The sequence below is a fragment of the Gorilla gorilla genome, chromosome 3 (genome assembly GCF_029281585.2).
Source record: "Gorilla gorilla gorilla isolate KB3781 chromosome 3, NHGRI_mGorGor1-v2.1_pri, whole genome shotgun sequence".
Classification (NCBI taxonomy): Eukaryota; Metazoa; Chordata; class Mammalia; order Primates; family Hominidae; genus Gorilla; species Gorilla gorilla.
This window is the reverse complement of record NC_073227.2, coordinates 209,434,226-209,460,642: the sequence shown is the minus strand read 5'-3', so window position 1 is coordinate 209,460,642 and position 26,417 is coordinate 209,434,226. Positions and strand designations below refer to the sequence as shown.

General features: G+C 39.5%; 1 long non-coding RNA gene across 9 annotated transcripts in view; it reads right to left on the bottom strand.

Moving 5' to 3' along the window:
• Positions 1-26,417, bottom strand: part of LOC109026432 (uncharacterized) — a 253,648-nt gene that overhangs the window by 159,383 nt on the left and 67,848 nt on the right. For 5 of the 9 annotated variants that reach the window (XR_008678822.2, XR_008678815.2, XR_008678820.2 and 2 more), the window contains 3 exons: positions 22,163-22,221; positions 21,007-21,204; positions 13,359-13,446 (listed from right to left, as the gene is read on the bottom strand). This is a non-coding gene — a long non-coding RNA (uncharacterized lncRNA). Of the gene's footprint in view, positions 1-5,943; positions 13,131-13,358; positions 13,447-21,006; positions 21,282-22,162; positions 22,222-26,417 lie in introns of those variants that run through there. The other 4 variants (XR_008678818.2, XR_010133569.1, XR_010133568.1 and 1 more) reach the window with 3 other exon arrangements.

Here is a 26,417-nt window from a genome sequence, read left to right as displayed (position 1 = left end):
ATTACAGGAGTACACCACCAAGCCCGGCTAATTTTTGTATCTTTAGTAGAGACGGGGTTTCACTATGTTGGCCAGGCTGGTCTCGAACTCCTGACCTCATGATCCTCCCACCTTGGCCTCACAAAGTGCTGGGATGACAGGCCTGAGCCACTGTGCCTGGCCTAAAATGCTCCTTGAGGCTAAAAATACTTCCCCCGCACCACCCGTGTTATTTTGAAGCTAAAATAAACTTCCTTAGAAGATCTGAAATGTCACCATTGGTATGAGTCTTTCGAGAAAACAGGACATAGTGTCTCTAGAGTGTTATCTAAGTAGAATAAATAGTGTATATGGGGATATCTGCATAAACTCTTCACCCAGATAGCCCACTCTAGCCGGGGGCAAGTCTAGGAATTAGAAAGCGTTTTGGTATTTTGAATATAAATCCTCACATTTTCTTTCACATCCTCCATGTCTTTCTGTCTCACTTCACTCTTCTTCTCCTTCTGTCTCCTAAAATGTTCAGCGCTGTCCAATCCCTTCATTCCATCACCATGTCCTGACGCGTTGTTCTCTAGGCACAGAGACCTTTCACATTCCCCAGTATTCTTCCTCCCCAAATCTGGCCATTTCCCCACCTATCTCCTAGGACCATCTTCCAAGCCAGACAGTGCTCCCCCACTCAAAGGATTTTCTTCATCTTCCACTTTCTCCAAGTCTCCCGGCTAGTCACCCTCCCCTTCTGAAACAGGACTCCCTCATGCTCTCTGGACTCTGGGCTTTCTTGCTTTGTCTCATTTGCCTCTGTCTTCTTACTGGTAAACCTCTGACCTGCTGATCCTTACTCATGGGAATCTTACAGGGTCTGCCCTGGGCCAAGCACTCTGTTTTCCCTATTAACATATCCACTTTCTTTACTCAAATGACTTTTCTACTAATATCATTTTTTGCCCTACCCTCACATCTGGGCCCCTTCACAATATTTCTTTTTCCATTGAATATGACCTTGATATTTCAAGCTCAGCATATCCTGAACAGTTCATTTTTTCCATCCCATATCCATCTCATCTTTCAAATGTCTCTATTTTTTTTTGGTACTTCTATATTTGTCACAAGCTCCCTGGCCAAAAGACTCAGATTCACTACATATTATTGTGATTATCTCCCTTCATCACTTACTTTCCATTTGTTACTGGGTCCTGTTGTTTCTTCCTTTAAAGTTCTTTTAGGGATCAGGCCCTTTTATTTCATCTCCATTGCTACAACCTGGTGTCATACGCCAGTTCTGCCCAGTCAGTCGCCATCATTCTGCACATTTGCCCAAATAATCTAATTCAAAAGGCCACTTTCTGTATATCCTCCTCAGAATTCAGACCCCTTTTCTCAGATATTAAGACCTTATCCTTACTCAGCACAGACAATTTTGAACATGCATCTTCACTCTTAACAACAAAGGCACATTTGCTATTTGCTTTCCTTTCCTTATTATTATGTCTAATATGAATTATTTACATTTTACATCAAGTTTTCAGGGTGTGTGTGTGTGCGTGTGTGTGTGTGTGTGTAAAACAGATAAGTCTGGCACCAAAGGGTGAACATTGGTCACAGGTTGGGGAAGAGAAACTATAAGGATTTGGTACATTGGTATATTTCTTTTCACACAGGAGTATGTTTTTTCTCGTTTGACTCTTTGTAGGAAATACTGCTTTCAAATCAAGGTTTGTAATCATGAGGTGTACGGGAGGGAAGTCAGTGATTCTGATTTAAAACTCGTACTCAGGCTTTAAAATGTTTTAAACGTAATGATGTTAAAACATTCTTTTTTTAAAAAAAAACTTTCCAAACTAGCAACAGAATTAACTAAGAGCAATGTGAGATATAAAGATTATTTGCAATTTTGGTATTATTATTGTTTCCACATGAGACTGTATTCAAGTTCAAGAATAAATTCAGCAGAAAAATGGGTAGGTTTTGTGAGTATAACTCAGTCAAGATATGTGAAAGGCTTTTAAAAAAATTAATATGTGTAAATGAAAGAGGAGAAATTAATGGTAAGTCCTTTTAGTTTCTATGTGAAAGGCACATGACACCGTAGGAAGATCAGAGGGCTAAGAGTGACTTAGGGCAAGGCATTTCATCTCAGCTTGGTGGCTTGAAAAGGTGATTATAACTCTTTCACGTTCCTCTCCAACCCTAAAATTCTATAACTTTTTAAATTTGGTCCTATTACTCACATTCACTTTTCAAATTTTTACCACTTGGTTTATTGGAACAACTGAAAAAAGATCCAGTGTGAAAGGCAGATGATAGAAATGGCAAGGGCGGGCTGGGCATGGTGGCTCACACCTGTAATCCCAGCACTTTGGGAGGCCGAGGCGGATGGATCACCTAAGGTCAGGAGTTCGAGACCAGCCTGGCCAACGTGGCGAAACCCCGTCTCTACTAAAACTCCAAAAAAAAAAAAAAAAAGTTAGCTGGGCATGGTGGCAGGTGCCTATAATCCCACTTACTCGGGAGGGTGAGGCAGGAGAACCTCTTGAACTCGGAAGGCTGAGGTTGCAGTGAGCCAAGATTGCGCCATTGCACTCCAGCTTGGGAGACAGAGGGAAACTCTGTCTCAAAAAAAAAAAAAAAAAGAAAAAGAAAAAAAGAAATGATAAGGGCAATGTATGGATTAAACTGAGTGCTTAGGGATCCAGTGCCAGGAAGAAATGCAGGGAACAGAGGTTGGAGGGCTCTGAAAACTGGGTGGTAGTTGACGCATTGAGGAAGAAGACAAGATTTTGAAGTACTACCAAAGTGGAGGAAAGTGCCCTATTTGTCTGCAGAATTCTCTGGCTTGGATTGAAGGCAACTTGGAGACAGCAGCCTCTCTTTTAGCTCTGGCCCCCAAAGCTCAGAGCTGGGAGGGCCATCCACCATGCCAAGTTCGCCCCTCTCCTCTCTCAAGCCGCGCTCTGCAGGGTGAGGACTGTGAAGGCAGCAGGTGCGGGGATCCTGAGCTTCAGGGCAGGGGACCTCTCTTTCTAAGGTGGTGAGGAAAAGACTGGCTTCTTTTTCTCTGTATCTCCTGCTTGGAGCAGCCGCAGTTGCAGGATGTGCACAGCAGAGCTGAGTAACTAAAAGCCCAGCTTTCTGGCTAGAGGATCAAAATGAGGAAAGGAGAAGCTGTGGCCGGGGAGATCCTCGAAAGGGGGGGAGCTTGGGAAGACAGCCTCACAGTGTGGCTTGGGCAGAGGAACGGATCAATGGCACAGGATAAAGGAACTGGACATAGACCTGCATAGGTGCAGTCAACTTAATTTTTTAAAATGAAAATGCGAAGCAATCCTATAGAGGAAGATTAGAATTTGCAACAAAAGATGTTGGGAAAATTAAACACTGTAGGCCAAAAAAGAAAACACACAAACAAAAAGCTAGACCTAAACTTCACATTTTCTATAAAAATTAACTCAAAATAGATCATAGATCTAAATGTAAAGTGTGAAACTACAACATTTCTAGAAGAAAACACAGGAAAAAAATCTTCCTGTGCAAGAGTTAGACAAAAAGTTGTCATGTCTAAGAAAGAAAAAATTGGTAATATGGACTTCATCAAACTTTCAAACTTCAGTTCTAAGTAGGGCTTGTTAGGAGGATAAAAAGTTAGCTATTGCCTGGAAGAAATATTTACAAATCACATACCTAAGAAAGAACTTTTATCCAGACCATATAAAGAATGCTGCAACCTCAACAACAAGAAAACAGGCAAAACATTTGTTGACACCTCATCAAGGAAGGTATAGAGATAGCAAATAAGCACATAAAAAGATATTCACCATCATTAGCCATTAGGGAAATGCAAATTAAAGCTACAATGAGACATCAATGCACACCTAATAAATGGCTAAAATAAAAATACTGACAGTACCATGTGCTGACAAGCACGCAGAGCAGCAGGCTTTCTCATGCACTGCTGATGGAAATGGAAAACAGCATAACCATTGTGGAAGGTGGTATGGCTGTTTCCTACAAAGTTAAAAACATATTTGCAATGCAATCCAGGCCTCCTGGGTATTTATGCTACAGAAGTGAAACACACAGTCACACAGGAATGTGAACACAGATGTTCACTGCTGCTTCATGTGTAGCAGTCCACAACTTGAAACCACTCAAACATCCTTCAACCTGTGAATAAATAGACAAACTGTGATACAAAACAAAGAAACAAACTATCAATGCAGGCAACAGCTTAGGTGGATTTGTAGGGCTTTATGCTGAGTGAAAAAAAAGCAATCTCAAAATGGTGCCACCTACATTATTCTACTTACGTACCATTCTTTTTTGTTTGTTTGTTTTTGAGACAGAGTGTCACTCTGTCACCCAGGCTGGAGTGCAGTGGTGCGATCTCAGCTCACTGCAAGCTCCACCTCCTGGGTTCAAGCCATTCTCCTGCCTCAGCCTCCCGAGTAGCTGGGACTACAGGCACCCACCACCATGCCTGGCTAATTTTTTGTACTTTTTTTAGTAGAGACGGGGTTTCACTGTGTTAGCCAGGATGGTCTCGATCTCCTGACCTCGTGATCCACCCACCTCGGCCTCCCAAAGTGCTGGGATTACAGGCGTGAGCCACTGTACCCTGCCCTTACATACCATTCTTAAAGTGTAAAATTAGAGTGTGAAGACCTAACAGCTGGTGCCAAAGGTCAGAGTCAGGGAGAAAGCGTGACTGAAAGGACAAAGGAGCATCTTTGCACTGCTCCTTTCAGTCACACCTTCTCATGAGACTGATGAAGCAGTTCTGTACCCTGATCCTAACTGGGACTGGGTGGTGATGGCTGAACACATCTACAGAAATCTGTGGGAACATCTTTATCCAGAAAGATTTTCAAAGGAAGACAGAAAAAGAACTATACACACAAAACAAAAGACAGAAAGAAAAAACTGAACTTAAATGCTGTTGAAATCTGTATGTACATGTGTTAATAGTATTGTACCTCTTAACAGCTTCCTCATTTGGACCAGGCACTGAGGTCCTGGAAGATATTTTCATTAGGGGACACTGGCTTAAGAATACGCCAGAATTAAGTCTGGGCACAGTGGCTCATGCCTGAATCCCAGCGCTTTGGGAAACCAAAGCAGGAGGATCCCTTGAGGCCAGGAGTTCTAAATCAGCCTGGGCGACATAGCGGACCTCATCTCTACAAAAAATTTAAAAATCAGCTGGCCATGGTGAGGGGTGATTGTAGTTCTAGCTATTCAGGAGGTTGAGGCAAGAGGATCGCTTGTTCCTGGGAGGTCGAGGCAACAGTGAGCCATGATCACACCACTGCCCTCCAGCCTGAGAGACAGAACAAGTCCGTCTCTCCAGAAAAAAAAAAAGAATACACCAGAACTCACTATACCATTTTGCAATGTCTGGGAGGCAATGCATATTTCAAAAGAAAAGCTACAATAAAAAAAAAAGAGAGGGAAAATGAATACTTACGGACAATTAAGAGTCTACCACATTCGATAAAATTACTTTACTGAACAACAAGGTCACACTTTCAATTTTCATATTTCCCTAACACTTGGTACAGCAGCTTAAATGAAATTGCATTTAATAATACGTGAATATCAAAGAAAACCAGGTAATTTAAAATTAAATTGCCAACTAAATATCTTAGTAGGATGCCAAATAGTAATTATCCTATTATCACCTTTTTATTACTTAAGTTTAGTTTTAAGTTTTACTACTTAAAATTATTAGCATAGGTTCCTTAAAATCAGTATGTTACTACATGCTTCTCCGTTTCTGAAAGAATTCTTCTTAAGAAAAAACATTAGTTGAACAATGTAATATGTCTGTATTAACTAATCAGATAAGAGATCAGATTTTGTGAGGGATATTTTACTCCTAAGATTCTAATGCATCAGGTTAAGCTTTATCCACAAAGATTTTCAAAGGAAGACAGAAAAAAAAATCTATTTCATACTCAACACTCTGTCAAGGACTCCATATAAACTTCTCTGAAATGAAACATTTTCATTTTCAGACCGTGTGAATAACTGGTTGAATTTGGACACTCAACCCTGACCTCGGGTCCTTAGGTATATTTCACATGTTTCAGACGTGACTGATTGCCTGTTGAGTTCAATTATTCCTCCAACGCCTGAAGGATTCTGAAGAACCCTAACATTTGCAGGAAGTGACCTTGCTCCCACTCCATCATGCAACAGCTGTCAGAGATGTTTCTGTGGCCCACTCTGTCAGACAAGAAGACGATTTATCAGGTAAAACCTCTGTTGTTGGACAGTGAAATTGCAGGGCTTCATTCTTTTAAGACTCTTATTTTGGCATAAAAGATTCCAGGTGACAGTAACAAAGATAAGTGTTAGTGGTTACAATGTGAGATTTATAGATGGTGTGTGTGTCCTGCAGTAGTGGAGATAGTTGGAAGATATATAAATCCTACAAATCCTACATTTTTGCTGTATTAATAAATATTTGGATGGAAACCAGGAAACATTTTCATTGTCAATTACTTGACATTAGACTGAAAATTCCTCATGGAAAAAACTTCTTATGAATCCAATTGCCCCAGCCTTGTGCACACAAGATGGCACTAGCTTGGGGGCCTGAATGGGGTTGCACTGGTGAGCAAATTAATGACAGGAAACCTACGGGAAAGGGGGTTATCAGTTGCTTTTTCTTCCCAGCACACGAAATGTACGTTTAGGTCATACTATTCAGTTTCAACTTGGGTAAGGAAGAATAGCCTAGGTGAATATATACATTTCCATTAAAAAGTAATCTTAATGCTTCTCTTTCATACCCCTGGTTTTCCTCAAGCATTTGGTGTTTTCTGCCTACCTGTCACATTGATAACTAAGCGATTAAAATGTATGGCATATGTAACTGGCATAGGTTTCCTTGACAACTATGTAGGTCTCCTTCCTCATAGTCCATTCCCAGAATGAGGGTCCCGGCAGCAGCTCTCTGAAAATGAGAGTGGGGAGTGCAGGGGGTGTCGCCTGTAGGGTGACTGACTGAAGAGCAGGCAGGCTGGAGGCTGGGAGTCCATAGGGTTTCCAGTTTCAGGAGCACTTTTCTCTGTGGCCCAAGGGCTTGAGTGCATTTCCTCTTCAAAGAGAGTTGCTCTTCACATGTTTTATTTTTGCCTCCTTGCCTTTTGAGGAAGTTCTGCATTACCCAAGGCTGTGCTCAGCCTTCTCTCAGAGTCCAACATCCGCACCACGAGCTTTCTACACGTAGAGCACCTGCTTTACTTCGAGGACAATTCTCCAGGCTTAATTCTGGGGACAAAGGCCCATCGTAGCCAGGCACCATTTTGAATCAGTACCAGTCTTTGTCCTGCAATTTCTTTCTACAAATTTGAGTTATACTGCTTTACAAATTATGTCCGTATCCCCATGCCATTGACTTTATTTTCTAAAAGGCATTTCTAATAGATGCATGGTATTCTATTTACTGTCACTACCAAAGTTTATTTAGTCATGCTCCTATTAGTGACCACTTGAGTATCCCCAATTTTATCATATTTAACATTGTACTGAAAAGCTTTATATAGAAATACTTGCCATCTATAATTATTTCCTAGAAATAGAACTGTTGTTACAAAGTGAATGAACAATTTGATTGTAACACAGATTGACAAATTGTATTCTAATAGTTTATACAAAGTTACCCTCCCACTAGCAGTCTAAGAGGCTCCCTTTTTCCCCATTTTCTTCTGTTCACTTTATTTTGGTTTTTCTCCCCATCAATTGTATCAGTAGAAAATAATATCACTTTATTTAGACTTTTTTATTACTTATGCAATTAAGGTTTTTGCATTTATAGGCCACTTATATACAATTTGTAATATCACTTTATTTAGACTTTTTTATTACTTATGCAATTGAGGTTTTTGCATTCATAGGCCACTTATATACAATTTGTGAATTGGCAATCCTATCTCCTTTTTTAAATAGAGAAATTATAATTCTTTATACTGATTTGTAAGAGTACCTTATGGAAAAGAATATTGACACTCATTCTTGTTTATAATAATGTTTGTTTAGTCAAGTCTATCTATTTTTTTTTTTTGCTTTTCTTTTTTAAAAATACATATTTCACCAACAGCATCCAGGCTGAGAGTGAAATCAAGAACACAGTCCCACTTACAATAGCCACAAAGAAAATGAAATACCTATAGGCATACAGCTAACCAAGGAGATGAACGATCTCTATGAGAAGCACAAAACACTGCTGAAAGAAATAAGAGATGAGACGACACAAATAAGTGGAAAAATATCCCATGCTCAAGGATTGGAAAAACTAAAGCTGACCCAATTGTTCCACAGACAGTTTTATTCTGGTGTTCGTTTTTTTTGTTTTTTTTGGTTTTTGTTTTTTGCTTTTGAGATGGAGTATCGCTCTGTCACCAGGCTGGAGTGCAGTGGTGCAATCTCAGTTCACTGCACCCTCCGCCTCCCAGGTTCAAGCCATTCTCCTGCCTCAGCCTCCCAAGTAGCTGGGATTACAGGCGTGTGCCACCATGCCTGGCTAATTTTTGTATTTTTAGTAGACATGATGCTTCACCATGTTGGCCAGGATGGTCTCGATCTCTTGACCTCGTGATCTGCCCGCCTCAGCCTCCCAAAGTGCTGGGATTACAGGCGTGAGCCACCGCGCCCAGTCTAACTGTTTTTTTCTTTTTAATAAACATAGAAATTGACCCTTCTGGTCTTAAAGCTTGAAACTTACATTTGTTTTATCTGAGTTCCTTCCTGAGGAAATGACCTTCAGGCCTCTCACAAAAAGTGTCAAAGAACTGAAACTCAGCAGATCATCACATCCAGACAATGAGATGTTGGACCCCTCATTCATCGCGATTGCTTCCTGACACCTCCCTAGTTCCTGTTTTCTTACACAATGTTACATTCCTTCCTTGTTATATAAACCCCTGGTTTTAGTAGGTCAGAGAGATGGATTTGAGACTGAGTTCCCATCTCCTCTGCTGCAGCACTGGATTAAAGCTTCCTTGGCAATACTTGCTGTCTCAGTCATTGGCTTTCTGTGCAGCAAGCAGCAGGACCTAGACTGAGTACCTGGTGTTTCAGTACCAAAACCACTATTGTAAAAATGGCCGTATTGCTCAAAGCACTTTACAGATTCAATGCTATACCTATCAAATTACCAATGTCATTCTTCACAGAATTAGAACATTTACTTTAGAAAATTTACTAAAATTAGAAAACTACTCTAAAATTTGTATTGAACCAAAAAGAGCCTGAACAGCCAAAGAAAGCCTAAGCAAAAAGAACAATGCCAGAGGCATCACTCTTTCCAACCTCATACTATACTATAAAGCCACAGTAACCAAAACAGCATGGTGCTGTTACAGAAACAGACACATAGACCAATGCAAAAGAATAGAAAACAAACAAATAAAGCTACATGCAAACAACCATCTGATCTTTGACAAGGCCAACAAAAACAAGCAATGGGAAAGAACTCCCTATTCAATCAACACATCTGGGATAACTGGCTAGCCATATGTAGCAGAATGAAACCAGACCCCTCCGTTTCACCTCATACAAAAATTAACTGAAAATACATTAAAGATTTAAATGTAAGACCTCAAACTATAAAAATTCTGGAAGGCAACCTAGGAAACATTCTTCTGGACATCAGCCTTGGCAAATAATTTTTAGCTAAGTCCCCAAAAGCACTTGCAACAAAAACAAAAACGGGACAAGTGGGACCTAATTAAACTCCAGAACTTTTACATAGCAAAATAAACAGAGAGTAAAAATCAGCACAGTAAACAGACAGTCTAGGGAATGGGAGGAGATATTTGCAAAGTATGCACCTGACAAAGGCCTAATATCCAGAATCTATAGGGAACTTAAACAGTTGAACAAACAAAACCCAATTAACCCCATTAAAAGATGGGCAAAGACATGAACAGACATTTCTCAAAGAAGACATACATCAAATGTGTGAAAAAATGCTCAGCATTGCTAATCATCAGAGAAATCGAAATCAAAACCACAATGAGATACCATCTCATACCAGTCAGAATGGCTATTATAAAAAGTCAAAAAAACAGATGCTGGCAACATTGCAGAGAAAAGGGAGAGCTTATACACTGTTAGTGGGAATGTAAATTAGACCAATCCACTGAGGAAGCAGTCTGGAGATTTCTCAAAACTTAAAACAAAGCTACCATTTGACCCAGCAATCCCATTACTGGTTATACACTCAAAAGAAAATAAATCATTCTGCCAAAAACACATTTACACTCAGATGTCCACTGCATCACTATTCACAATAGCAAAGACATGGAATCCACACAGGCGACCATCAGTAGGAAACTGGACAAAGAAAATGTGGTACATATACACCATGAAATACTATACGCCATAAAAAAGAATAAAATCATATTCTTTGCAGCAACATAGATGGAGCTGGGGCGATCTAAGCAAATGAATGCAGAAACAGAAAACCAAATACCACATGTTCTCACTTATAAATGGAAGCTAAGCATTGAGCACGTATGGACATAAATATGAGACACAATAGACACTGTGGACTACTAGACGGTGGAGGGAGGGAGGGAGGGAGGTTAGGTTAAAAAAGACCACCTATCAGGAACTATGCTCACTACCAGGGTGATGGGAACCGTACTTCAAACCACAGCATCATGCAATAGTCCACTGTAACAAATCTGCCCATGTACCTCCTATATCTAAATTGCAAGCTGAAATTTTTTAAAAAAGAAAAAACCCTGTACAATAAAAATACATATTTGGTTTAAGATAAGTCAAATATTTTCTGGTATGTTAGTTAATTTAGGAAAATATTTCACTGATTAAGCCATTCAAATATTATTTTAGTTTTGCATGTGACATAAAAAAGGGAATCTGATGTGTGTATGTATCGGAAATATTTATCCAATTTCCTCTCGTGGTTTATTAAATTTTTCATCATTTTCCACGTGTTTAAAATGCCAGCTGCACACTATACATATGGCATACATATTAATATTTTTCTAAAATGTATCTCAGGTCCCATTGACCTATCTATTCTCCAACTAATGTCATAATCTGGCAGGGCCAGATTATGTACGTAGCTCAAATCTTACTCTGATAGCAGTGGGAGGGTGTGTATCAAAAGGCTAAGACCAGGTAGGAAAGCAGGAAGCAAAGTTGTAAACATCAGCAGACATTTGGGAGCTGGTCGGAGGGTGTGCGTGTCTGAACTCAGTGTCCGCCCTCCCTTGCAGGCTGCAACAGTCTCAAAACAGTGCCAGTGGGTTCTCCAGAGCTACGGGTAAATGTGGTTTTGCCTACACTCAAAACCCACCTGATATGTCTCTCTCTTTCTGTTATCTCCTGTGTCATTTCTGTATCTCCGCTCAGACCTTTGAGTAGCTGTTTGGCTGCACTGGGTTCTCCATTTTGCCTTTGCTCCATAGATGTCCCCTTTGAATAAACTGTAGGTCTATGTGACCTCCATCTGGTACCCTCTTACCCAATATCCCATTTCAGGAGGAAAACCATATAGGTAATAGCATATAAAAAATGTTAAACAACAGAAAATCATTTCTTAAAAAGATACTAATGATTGGGGTATCAGGAGGTTGGTAAACGAGAGATGGTAATTTTTATAGGGAGGGTAGAGAAAGCAGTCACCTCCTGCAATTCTGCCCAGGACAACAGGACAAGAGATGGTATCACTCACTGATTTAGAAAATGCATAAGAAAGAACTGGCCTCATACTTAAGGATCATAAGTTCAGTTTTGTGTATGTTAAGATGGAATTGCCTTTTGGTGATTCCCTAAAAGGCAGTTAAATATGTGAAGCTGTAGAAAGGGAGTTGGGAGTAAAGAACATATTAGCGGTAGTTGAACCCATAGCAATGGATGAAATCACTTAGATAAATCTCATGGAATAAGAAGACGGGAAAGGCATATGTGGAAATCTAACTTTGCAAGTATGGACAAAGGAAAGGGAGCATAATAAAGTGTCTGACAAGCAGTGGTCAGAAACACAGCAGTAGGATAGCAATTACTATCATAAAAGCCCACCAAGAAGAAAGTACTCAGAAGGAGGGAGTGATAAACAGCTTCAAATGCAAATAGCATGTAAACTGCCACATGTTCATCAGAATAGGCCACTGCAAAGTTCCATCTGTGACATGGGAGAAAGGGCTTTCTGCAGAATTACTCAGCCAGAAAGCTGGATTAAACGGGAAATGATGAAAGGAGGCATTGCAGGCTATTCTTTAGATTAGATTGCCCGCATTAGTAGGTTAAAAGATTGAGGGGGAGAATGTTTATCATTAAAAAATAAAAAAGATGTTGTTTCTATATTGAGTAGCATAATCTGTCAATGAAGCAGAGATTGAAGATGTGGAAGAAAGTGAGTATCATGAGAGAGGCTATTCTCCCAGGAAGTCCAGATGAGACACACAGAGAACAGAGGTTGGAAGTGACCCAAAGACGAAGTGAAGGATGGCAGCTCCTCTCAGGCCCAAGGAATGATTTGGCGTTGATGAATGGAACAATGGTAGCATCTTAAAGAAGGATTTGATCTTTAGAGAAAAAATGTTTTATCAGTCATAAACCAAAAATAAGTTACAGTGATGAGAAGTATGTCGTTAACAGACTTATTCATTTATTTGTCACACTGATTATCTACCATGTACCAGACACTACTATTTAGACACAACAATTAAAATCTAGCCTATAAAATTAATAAGAAATTAATTATGAAAAATAACATTTTAAAATAATAAGTCTTTGGTGTGATGAGTGTTACCAAAAAGTAGTAGGAGAAATCAGGTTTGACGACTTTTTTTATAATTTTTTTATTGAAAAATAAAAGTTGTATATATTTATCATGTACCACATGATGTTTTAAAATATATACACATTTTATAATGGCTACATCAAACTAAAATAATTCCGATACTACCTCTTTCTTTATATTGTTAACCACAGGGAGGAGAGTTGGACCTGAATGCTTGCTATTTGCACTTTACTCTGTGCGTCCAGTCCTCAAGTACAACATACAGTCATAGGCAGAGTGAGACATCTGAAACTGTAGAAATGTCTGAAATAGTTGCTGGCCCAAAACTACTTTGATAAGAGAACAGATGGGTGACAGCCTGGAGTTTCTATAAGCAGTTAGGAAAAATAGTCAATGTTAGCAAACAACATCCATAGTAACAAGCCTGAAATCGCCAAGAGAATTTTTTCATTACTGATGTGTAAACATTTGCAAAGTTATGACGAGCAGAAGCTGCTTCTCCTAACCTCGTGGTGCCCACTCCACTGAGTGTCTTTCCGAAAGCATTTCACTGAGCTCATGGTACCTGTAAAACATCTCGTCCAGGGAGCCTTACCTTATCAAAGAGTATGCGACACTTTATCTAATGGGTGTGCTTCTAAGACATGTGTCCCCAGTCGTATAGGCTTCTTCCTTTCGGGGTCCTGAGGGAGACAACAGAAAAAACAAAATATTAGTGGATTCATAAGAATTAGTACAAAAGCCCCAAAAAACAAAAATTCATTTTGTTTACAACATAGGATTTGAGAACAAAAGAATAATAAGTAATTATTTCTGTGTTTAATGATATTTATGTGAATTCCCCTTCTACCGGTTTTCTACTGATACTGGAACAAAGTACTACAGACCTGGTGACACAAACCACCGGGAATGTATTATCTTCCAGTACTGTAAGTCGGAAGCCCAACAGGGATCTCCTGGGCTAAAATAAATGAATTAGTTGGACTGTGTTCCCTTCCAGGGGCTTTAGGGAGACTTGATTTTCTTGTGTTTTCCAGTTTCTGAAGGCCAGCAATGATCCTTGGCTCAATGCCCCTTTCCTCCATCTTCAAAGACAGGAACATTGTATCTCTCTGACCATTCTCACATCAGCACGTCTCCTTCTGACTCTGTCCTCTGACTCCTTCTTATACCTTTAAAGACCTTTGTGATTCCACTGGGCAGGACCCTCTCCCTAACTCAACATCATTAAGTTTAATTACATCTGAAAGTCCTTCTGTCATGTAGGGTAACATATTCACAAGTTCCAGGGAATACCCTGCCTACCATGGCCCCATTGCTTAATTAAAAAGTTGATAACAGGTAAAATGGAAAAAATACAAAAATAATTTAGTCAGGCTCGATTATTTTAACATGTATGTTAAAAGTAGATTTTTATCAGTGGGATGAAACCAAGCTGTGTCTTCTACGTGGCCTTTCAGTACTCTTCTACTCAAGTAACAACTACGGAAGCTAGAGAGCATACAAAAAGATGGTGCAGGAAATGGTCGGTGCACAAGACCAGAAACTACACACCTGTGTAGTGGTACTGGCTTTTTTAATGTGCTGTGAAAAATAGGAAAAGTCATAATTTTAAAGGTCTTTTAAATATGTAAAGTGGGGGATGTTAGGCATCGTTATTGGCATATACACAGATACTTTATAAATATAATTTCTCACTCTGCCCACTCAAAACATAAAAATCACAAGAGAAATCTGCATGTGAAAGTTCTTTGTAAATTGTAAAACACCATATAATTATGAGGGATTTTTACAAGATTTTGAAAGCTTTTCACATGGATTAATTATCACTGATTCAAAGAGAGTTATGATGTATGTAGGACAACTGTTATCATTCTCTTTTCAATTATACAGCAATTGAGACTGACAGGATGTTTGTTGTCCCAAGCCAAAACGGTAACAGATTTGAGATTCCAAAGACTCAACGGGAGTCTTTGCCCTCACCTCCTGGGTATGCACTCCTACATCCGCTTGTAAATTAAGGGATTAAACACTCAGGCAAAAAGCACACAATATAATTTCAGTCCATGATTGAAAGCTTGGCCTCTAACAAAATGACGACTTGAAGAATCATGAGAAAGAAAGAGACTGCCAATGTGAGCAGAGGAACCTCGTCAACAGTGACTTGACAGGAAAGAAAAACTTTTAGATGTAATTAATTTCAAAGATTTATAATCAGCCTATGGGTGGGCAGAGGAGTAGACCAGTAATCCTGACAATTGGAAGTTAGATTTAGTGTTTGCTTTTGTGTAGTGTTAGAAAAAATTGTGTAGAGTGTAGAACTACGCCACTATAATGATATCTGTTGTACAATGAAGAAAAATTCCCACATGTCATCACAGAAGTATAAGATGCTCAATAATAATTAGTGACTAATTATCAGAGAAATGCAAATCAAAACCACAATGATATATCACCTTACTCCCATTCAGATGAATACTACCAAAATAAATAAGTAAAATCACAAGTATTGACAAGAATGTCGAGAAATCGGGACTCTTGTGCACTGTGGGGATTGTAAAATGGTGCAACAGCTATGGAAAGTGAAGTATTAAGGATTTACCTAAAAAGACTCAGTTATTCCAAAGTAATCATTTAAAATCGAATGGGGGGTGTATTTTAAATAGATTCCATATTTAAACTGAAGGGAGACAGTTGAAACTGGAAGAAACTGTAATATTGTTCACTGAAAATTCCAAATTATTCAGCTATCTGTTGAAACACTGGCTCAAAAGCTATAGTGGTTTTTCAAAAAATTGAATATATGATCTAGCAATCTCACTTCTGAGTATATACCCAAAAGAATTAAAAACAGCATCTTGAGGTCTTTCACCCCTACGTTCATAGCTGTACTATTCACAACAGCCAAAAGGTGGAAGCAACCTAAACGTTCATCAGCAGATGAGTGGATAAACAAAATGTGGTATAGGCACACAGTGTGATATTATTCTACCTTAAAAACAAGTGGATAAACAAAATGTGGTATAGGCACACAGTGTGATATTATTCTACCTTAAAAACAAAGGAAATTATTTCACATGCTATAACATAAATGAACCTCGAAGACTCTGTGCTAAATGAAATGTCACTTACAAAAAGGCAAATACTGTATGATTCCACTTATACAAGGTATTTAAAGTAGCAAAATTTATTGAAACACAAGATAGAATAGTGGTTACCAGGGTTGGGGAGAGTTGAAAAGTGGGAATTGTTGTTCAATGATTATAAAGTTTTACTTTGGCAAGATTATTCACGTGAATATGCTTAACATTACTTAACTACACAATTTAAAAAGAACCCAAATAGCCAAGGCAATCCTAAGCAAAAATAACAAAGCTGGAGGCATCACATTACCAGACTTCAAACTATACTACAAGGCTACAGTAACTAAAACAGCATGATACTGGTACAAAAACAGACACATAGACCAACAGAACCAAATAGATAATCCAGAAATAAGACCAGACATCTAAATCATCTGATCTTTGACAAGTATGACAGAAACAAGCAATGGAGAAAAGACTTCTTATTTCAATAAATGGTGCTAGGATAACTGGCTAGCCATATGTAGAAGACTGAAACTGGATTCCTTCTTTACAGCACACACAACAATCAACTCAAAATGGATTAACGCCTTAAATATAAAACCCAAAACTATAAAAACCCTGGAAAATAACCTAGGAAATACCATTCTGGACATAGGAAGTGGCAAAGATTTCATGACAAAAACACAAAAAGCAATTGCAACAAAGCACAAATTAACAAATGGGATCTAATTAAACTAAAGAGCTTCTTCACAGTATAAGAAACTATCGGCCAGGCACAGTGGCTCACGCCTGTAATCCCAGCACTTTGGGAGGCCAAGGCAGGCAGATCACGAGGTCAAGAGATCAAGACCATCCTGGCCAACATAGTGAAACCCCGTCTCTACTAAAAATACAAAAATTAGCTGGGTGTGGTGGCACATGCCTGTAGTCCCAGCTACTCGGGAGGCTGAGGCAGGAGATTGTCCAGAGTGACACTCCAGGCTGCTGTGTGGATGCAAGGACCCACTCTCCTCCTGCAGACATAGAAAGGGTACTCCTCATAGACACAGCCACCAACCTGGAGAAGTAAAGGAGAGTGAGGCTGGGCGCGGTGGCTTACACCTGTAATTTCAGCACTTTGGGAGGCCAAGGTGGGCTGTGTCTCTACAAAAACTACCAAAAAAAATTAGCCAGGTGTGGTGACACATGCCTGTAATCCCAGCTACTCCAGAGATTGAGGCACGAGAATCACTTAAACCCAAGAAGTGGAGGTTGCAGTGAGCCAAGGTCACACCATTGCACTCCAGCCTAGGTGACAGAGTGAGACTCTGTCTCAAACAAACAAACAAAAAAGAGTGAGAGAAGTGAGAGAAAAGTAGAGTATTGAAGATTTATCTGAAAGGACTCAGTTGTTCGAAAACAATCCTTTAACATCTAATAGGGAGTTGTATTTATTTTAAATACACCCCATATTAAACTGAAGGGAGAGAGTTGAAACTGAAATATTATTAACTAGAAATTCTAAACTATGCAGCTATCTGCTGAAACATTGGCAAGAGCAGGCCCAAGATAGAGAATAACAAAACTATACGTTCTGTGGATACCTAAGTTGGAGTGCCTGTTAAATGGGTATTCTCTGTCTCTGTTTTGACTGAGGCCCAAAGATAGTAACTGTCAATGCTACTCATATTGCAGAACAATCTGTGAATCCATCAAAGCAGACCTTGCCAAGGAGGCGGCTGGGAATAATTTGGGGACCCTGGGAAGACCACTTGCCTCCATTCTTTTAGAAATATTGGAGAGGAAATTAGAAAGGTTTTTTGTGGGAAAGATATTGGTATGCTGCTATTCCACTACTTGGCCTCCAGGACTTTTCTGAGGGGCAAAGATGCCCGCTAGGGATTCACTTTACATCTATGTCAGGAGATGATGGGTCTGTGTTAGTCTGTTTTATGCTGCTGTAACAGAGTACCACAGACTGGGTAATTTATGATGAACAGAAGTTTATGTGGTTCATGGTTCTGGAGGCTGGAAGTCCAAGAGCATGATGCCGACATCTGACAAGGGCCTTCATGCTGCATTATGTCATGACGGGAAGTGGAACGGCAAAAGAGGTCAAGAGCAAGTGCAAGAGGAGGCTGAACTTGCTTTTATAACAAGCCTACTCTCTTAATAATGAACCCACTTCCACGATAATGGTGTTAGTCCACTTATGAGGGCTCTGCCCTCTTAAAGGTTTCATGTCTCAAAACTGTTGCACTGGCAAATAAGTTTCCAACACATTCAGACCAAAGAAGAGTCCTCAGATCCACCCAGAGTCCAGAGGTGCCCACTGTGGAGTGGGCAGATTGGTCTCATTTAACCCTTTGTTGTGACTTGCTGGCATCTGTTCCTAGAGCCCATGGCTCTGACCATTTGACATGCATTTGAAGTCCTTACCAGTAGTGTCCTCTTTATTGTGATTCCAGATGTGGCAGACAGAAAGAGATAGAAAGTGTGCCAGTTTGGGGTTCATCTCAGATGCTACCCAGGAAGACTACCCAGAAGGACTTGTCAAGAAAAGAGTGAGTCAGCAGCTTCCTAGGAGCTGAGGGAGGAGACAGAAATGGTTGAGGTAAAGAGATACAACCCTGCATATCTAGCACCACGGCCAGAATGGAAGCAATACTTGATTTCCTGAATGTCCAAGGGTATATGCTCTATGTGACACCAGGGGTAAAAAGAGAGGGTGCAGCTGTTGAAATTCAGCAGTCACTGGAGTTGAGCATCATGGTTTACTCAGTTCCTGGGGAGGAGAGGTGTTCTCGCCTGCCAGGCTTGCATTGCAACAACTAGCATTTCCTGTTCTCTCTGCCCACTAAGAAAGAGCTAGAAGAAGAAGGGAAAACTGCTGCATTCAGAAAGTGGAAACATTTATGGAAGCAGAGATTTTACTATGTCCCCCAAAGAAAAAATTGGTAGACTGAAAATAGCTGCCAATGTCCGTCATGTGAATTAGCATGAACCACCCCAATTAAATAGAGAAATATTTCAATAGTGATTCTAAACATACACATCACATCGAATGTGTTCATATGAATTTTAAGTAGTCTGCTCTCCAGAAAGCACTAAGGGCTGCTTTGTACAGCACAAGAAATGGCCCTGAATGCCAAAAAGTTCCTTCAAAAACCACAAAACTACTTGATACACAGTTTATCTGAAAAAGATTCCCACAAGGTATAAACCGAATTCCTTAAACACACTGCCAAAAGATGAAGAAAACAGTGGTTTAATAAATACTGCATTCCTTTCTATAAAAGTATATCCAAAAGGAAAAAGTTGAAATTAAAGATGTTATATTAAAAGATGCCATTGTAAGTTGAAACATTTTTGCATAAATTTTTAAAATTCTCATATTCAGAGAAAGAAGTATGTGAGAAATTATCCATAAAGTGGCTGATATGGCTTTCTGAATTTTAAAATTGGGTATAAAGAAAACAAGTTATTTTAACTTCAAAATGACTATTTGTAAAATTAAGCCTACCTTATACACAGAAGACTAGGAAATTTAGGGCCCATCAACAAAAAGGGAAAAGTAGATTTATTCAATCAGTCCATTGGTTGCATTTGATTATTTTACAAAAATTTAAAAATCATTAAGAATTGAGGTTGTCTTTTTAAAAAAATCACTCCTGAAATGTGTATAGAATTGTGATGCTATCATGCTACCTAACTTCAAACTATACTACAAGGCTACAGTAACCAAAACAACATGGTATTGGTACCAAAACAAATATATAGACCAATGGAACAGAACAGAGGCCTCAGAAATAACACCACACATCTACAACCATCTGATCTTTGACAAACCTGACAAAAACAAGGAATGGGGAAAGGATTCCCTATTTAATAAATGGTGCTGGGAAAACTGGGTAACCATATGTAGAAAGCTGAAACTGGATCCCTTCCTTACACTTATACAAAAATTAATTCAAGATGGATTAAAGACTTAAATGTAAGACCTAAAACTATAAAATCCCTAGAAGAAAACCTAGGCAATACCATTGAGGACACAGGCATGGGCAAAGACTAAAACACCAAAAACAATGGCAACAAAAGCCAAAATAGACCAATGGGATCTAATTAATCTAAAGGGCTTCTGCACAGCAAAAGAAACTACCATCAGAGTGAACAGGCAACCTACAGAATGGGAGAAAAGTTTTGCAATCTACCCATCTGACAAAGGGCTAATATCCAGAATCTATAAAGAACTTAAACTAATTTACAAGAAGAATTGAAACAACCCCATTAAAAAGTGGGCAAAGGATATGAACAGACACTTCTCAAAAGAAGACATTTATGCAGCCAACAGACACATGAAAAAATGCTCATCATCACTGGTCATCAGAGAAATGCAAATCAAAACCGCAATGAGATACCATCTCACACCAGTTAGAATGGCTATCATTAAAAAGTCAGGAAACAGCAGGTGCTGGAGAGGATGTAGAGAAATAGGAACGCTTTTACACTGTTAGTGGGAGTGTAAATTAGTTCAACCATTGTGGAAGACAGTGTGGCAATTCCTCAAGGATCTAGAACTAGAAATACCATTTGACCCAGCGATCCCATTACTGGGTATATACCCAAAGGATTATAAATCACACTACTATAAAGACACATGCACATGTATTTTATTCTAGCACTATTCACAATAGCAAAGACTTGGAACAAACCCAGATGTCCATCAATGATAGACTGGATTAAGAAAATGTGGCACATATACACCATGGAATACTAGGCAGCCATAAAAAATGATGAGTTCATGTCCTTTGCAGGGACATGGATGAAGCTGGAAGCCATACATTCTGAGCAAACTATCACAAGGACAGAAAACCAAACACCGCATGTTCTCAATCATTGGTGGGAATTGAACAATGAGAACACTTGGACACAGGGCAGGGAACATCACACACTGGGGCCTGTTGTGGGGTGGGGGTAGTGGGGAGGGATAGCATTAGGAGATATACCTAATATAAATGATGAGTTCATGGGTGCAGCACACCAACATGGCACACGTATACATATGTAACAAACCTGCATGTTGTGCACATGTACCCTAGAACTTAAAGTATAATAAAACAAAATACAATACAATATAATAAAATAAAAAAGAACTTCCAGGTGTAGTTCTGGACTTACTCTTCCATGTGTGCCGGCACCACATAACAGAGTTTCCATCTAGTGCAGATTTGTTTACAACGATGCTTTCTCGGGGACTGCATATGCGTTTGTCTTTTATGGACTTCCGGAATGCCAGTGTGGACAGGCTCCTTCCAGGACTGTGAATGTGCAGGAGTCCACTGTCACGGGGATATCGTTCAGATAACTGTCTTGAGACTTGAAAGAATCATACCAGAGTCTCAGCAAATACTTAGCAGACACTGCCTTGGTCATTTTGATGACCCAAGGGTAACCTGAAATACAATTCAACACTCACATCCTCTCCTGTCTCCAAAAATAAGGATAAAACTCTTGGCATGCAAAAGCAACAAATATTTAGAGGCCCTAAAGCAAGTCTGTAGTGAGCATGAGTTCTGGAAAGTTAATATACAAAGCCCAAGACTAGTAGGATACTGTGGAGCAGACCAGCTGAGAGATTCCAGAGTGATTTCACAGCAAACCTTCAATACATATAGAAATACACCGAAGACCAAATTCTCCTGTATGAAGAGTTTTATCATTTATTACCTAGAAAGCAAGCTATGCATTTACATAATAACACAGTCCTCTCAGACTGGGATCACTGTGGAAGCATGTTGGATGATATTCAAATTCTCTGAACTGGGTATGCATTGAAAGCTGTGGGGCATTTCATTTAAAATTTAAAAAGTATAAAAGTATAATTTTCTAAGAACCGTGGATTGGAAGAGTTACTTTCCTTCCACAGTAACTTATCTTGGCCAAAGGAAAACCTTCAGCTTGGCAGGACTAACGGTATCACAGATCCATGCCCTTTGGCATAAATATCTAAAATGTTTTGACTACCTTTGGAAACAAAAAAAGCTGTGAAGGCAAGATGGAGTGGAGAAGAGGAAAGAATTGAGGAGAGATTCTGCTATTATTATTTTTAAAATCTTGGTTGATTGCTTTCTTTGATTTTGTTTTGTTTTAAAGTAACTTTGCAATAAGTAATAGAAGAAAAAGTATATAACTTAGGACAAAAGAAATAAAAATGATATTTAAAATATAATTTTGATCAGAAGCAGATTTCCTCTCTTAGTACCAACCTATATTGCATATTTTTCATATTTTAAACATGGAAAATAAGTATACTTTATCTAATAATTATACTTACTAATAACTGTCTTCTGTCAAACAGAAAAACATGTAAGTAAACTGCATTCTTCAGTGTTACTGTGAATAGATAGAGAAAAATATTTTTAATAGAACAATGTTTCCTAGTTTCATAATTAAAAAAAAATTGACCAGGCACGGTGACTTACGCCTGTAATCCCAGCACTCTAGGAGGCCGAGGCAGGCAGATCACGAGGTCAGGAGATCAAGACCATCCTGGCTAACACGGTGAAACCCTGTCTCTACTAAAATACAAAAAAATTAGCTGGGCATGGTGGCGGGCGCCTGTAGTTGCAGCTACTTGGGAGGCTGAGGCAGGAGAATGGCGTGAACCCAGGAGGCAGAGCTTGCAGGGAGCCGAGATCACGTCACTGCACTCCAGCCTGGGTGACAGAGCGAGAATCTGTCTAAAATTCTTATTTAGTCTTGAGCACTAAATAAATGTGACTGATAATACTTTGGAGAATAAACATAACTTAAGTAACTTTACTAAAAATTAAAAATTCATACAAAAGTTATCTCGTTCACATAATTTTTCATTCAAAAAACTGATGAGTAAAACATAACTTTGCTCTTGAACTGCAATTTTTCAAAATATTTAACCAAAAAAAATCAAGACTTTCATTTTATAAACTTAGAAACAAAATCAGCACACCCCAAATTAGTGATGAGACAACTTCTGTAATTTATTGCATAAGATTATACTCAGATATCAAGACACATGTAAAGCTCCACCTTAATGAACATAATGGATTAGGGGAGACAGCATTCTTATGGCATAATGTACTAAATTTCATAATGTAAACCCAAATTATATTTCAGATTCTGTCTCTAATCAGTCACATGGGATTACTTACTTTAAAGAATTTATTATCTCTTCTTCAGCAATCCAATCCCAGAGTCATACTTTGGGTAATTTCATCACCTACTTTGCCTTGCCTCTTATCACTCTCCTTCCAACTTCCGTATTTCCATTTGTTCTCCATGAATCCACTAAGTCCTCCAACCTCTTGCCTCCCTCCATTTTCTCCTAAGCTTTCAAGCACTGCTGTGTTCACTTGTTTCTGCACTCAGCCAGGACCAACAATCTATGTATTATTTCATCCAAGAACCCTCGATATCCTTAGTCCTTCCCTATACTACCCCTGAAAATTTCCAGTCCTGGAGCCAGTAAAGTGTAGTTAAAAATGGAGAGTTTTTTGTTTCACTTAGGCCAGGATTTATATCTGCCTCACCATTCAGCAGAGTACTTTTCTGCCACAATTCTCATTGATTCCCCATAGAGTGGTGACAATAATGTATCGACTGCAAGAGCTGTTGCAGAAATGAACCGTGTGAGCTTGGACCACATTCTCCAGTGTCTGATACGACAGCTGCTTAATCAGGAATAGCACTTTTCTACTTCTTTTTAAAATTCTCAGGCTGGGCACAGTGGCTGACACCTGTAATCCCAGCACTTTGGGAGCCCAAGGAGGGTGGATCACGAGGTCAGGAATTCAAGACCAGCCTGGCCAAGATGGCGAAACCCCAACTCTACTAAAAATACAAAAAAATTAGGCAGGCATGGTGGTGGGCACCTGTAGTCCCAGCTCCTCAGGAGGCTGAGGCGGAGAATTGCTTGAACCCGGGAGGTGGAGGTTGCAGTGAGCCGAGATTGCGCCATTGCACTCCAGCCTGGGCGACAGAGTGAGACTCTGTCTCAAACAAACGAACAAAAATTCTCCAAACACTAAGCACAAGAGGAGGAAGGCACACACCCTACGGCTAACAGTGCTATGACAAAGGCATTGTTTCCAGAGCTGCATTCCTGACATTGTGCACGCAAGAGGATGTTTATTTGATTAGTTACCGTCTTTTCTGATTATCTTCAGCTGTCTTGTCAAAGCTTTTCCTTCTCTAGTCTCTTACCCTCTGTCAGTGCTCTGTAGCCTCAGCAGGTGTGGTTGACATATATTTTATAAAGATGACCAGGACAACCTTCAAAGCATCATAATATCTCCTGCAACCAGCCCTAGCCATCGATGAATACTATAATCTTCCACTGCTGGTGTCTTCGGAAGCTGCAGGAAAGTGTCCATGTCAAGGAATCTGTGTTTATTGAGAAATATATTTTCTTTCTCTTATAAATGATTGTCATGCTTCCTATTTTTTCCATCAAAATAGTTGAATGTTTGTAATATTAGGAGTTAGGAATTTTACATCTGAAGTTTAGATGTTGTTTGGATAGTTCTACAGTATTTACAGGGTCCGTGGTAGGAAGGAATACAGCCCAGCAGTGAGGCCTACACTTACGTGCATAAGGTTTATTTTTGTGTATTGAAAACACAGAACACTGTGTACATTTCTGGTCCTTAAAATACCATTTTCAAAGACATAAGTACATTGAAACTCAAGGTATAATTTTGATTATAGCCAAAACATTTGAGTGTTTGGTTCTCTTCTGTGCATGCATCATTACATACCAACTGGACACATTATGCAGAACGGGGACTGCAAATACAGCCTGGGGGCTGCCCACGGTCTTCTGACATGCTACCTTCTGTTATTCTACTCATTTCACGACCCTAGACGCGAATGACTCTCTAAATGCCCTTTTGAGGAATGATTGATCAAAATGAAAATGGCAGCCCCCATTCCTGGCTGCATGGGATGATAGAAGCATGTACGGCCAAAGTAACAGGGCTAGGAGGAAAAGTTCTGTGCTGCCTTCTGGAATTTGACCCTATTTGAACTTTATGCATGTTTTACAAACCAGGGGCTTCTCCACCATTGAAAAAGAAGAAAAGAATGCTAAATGATGACTTCATGTGGAAAACAGAAAAGGAGACACTTCTTGGGTCTGGATTGTGACCTGGCACCTGATTTCTTCTTTGATTATTGAGAAGCTCAACATGTACCAGTCCACAAGCAGCAGATAAGCTGTAATAATGCATGGAGCGAGTAGAGCCAATTAACCAGCACATACTGTGTGTTTCTGCTACTGTGGCCACATGCTGGGCTATTATCTAATCACAAAAAGATCAAGGCCACCATCATTAAGTAAGTACATCTCTAAGGTCATTTTGGAAGCCAATTCAAATATCTATTTATGAAGATAAATATCATAAATGATGTGATTATATTTCTGCTTAGAGTCTGTACAAATTGTAATAATCTAAATATATTTATAGCTTCCTGAAAGAATAAAATATTACTATTTATATCCTGTCTCTGATATCCCCTATGTAGACAAAAAGAGTAAAAACAGGTGAGAGAACTGATTTTAAAATACTGTAGGAATCACTGTGAAAAATATCTGACAAATACAAGGACATCTGGGCCAAACTGAAGAAGTACAAAGCACAAAAACCTTACCTTTTAGACCCTGAACATGGCATCAATGTCCCTGAGACCTCCAGGGACCTGAGAACCCAGAGAAGAATATCCTAATTAGAAGAGAGACTTAGGGGTGCGATAATGCCGTGGGAGAAGTGGACAACATTGCTCTGGAGTACTCCATTCTGAGAGAGAAAGAGAAAGAGGGGGTATCCAGATTTAAGGGTGACTCCGCAGGTTATTACAATTATTTACTTCAACACAAATCCTAATTTAGAGGTCAAGCACAGAGAAGAAAAATTACAGACATTGAAAAGAGAAGAAAAACTGCAGTCAGCTTTGCACCGACCAGAAACAACTGAGCTGAAAAAAAAAAGGCTGTGGATTAAAGAGCTTCATTGAGAGACATGCTGACATTTCGTCTGAGGGCGATCTGCGCAAACCAAAGGAGGCTGTAACCATCTGCAGAGAGACGTGTCCCTAGAAAACAGGCCCAAGTGGCTGTGCCCATCACTGACAGACTGGATAAAGAAAATGTGGCACATATACACCAGGGAATACTATGCAGCCATACAAAAGGATGAGTTCATGTCCTTTGCAGGGACATGGATGAAGCTGGAAACCATCATTCTCAGCAAACTAACACAGGAACAGAAAACCAAACACCGCATGTTCTCACTCATAAGTGGGAGTTGAACAATGCGAACACATGGACACAGGGAGGGGAACATCACACACTGGGGCCTGTCAGAAGCTGGGGGACTAGGGGAGGGAGAGCACTGGGAGAAATACCTAATGTAGATGACAGGTTGATGAGTGCAGGAAACCACCATGTCACATGTATACCTATTTTGTAACAAACCTGCACATCTTGCACATGTATCCCAGAACTTAAAGTATAATAAAAGAAAGAAAAAATAGACCCAAATTGAAGTGCCCTA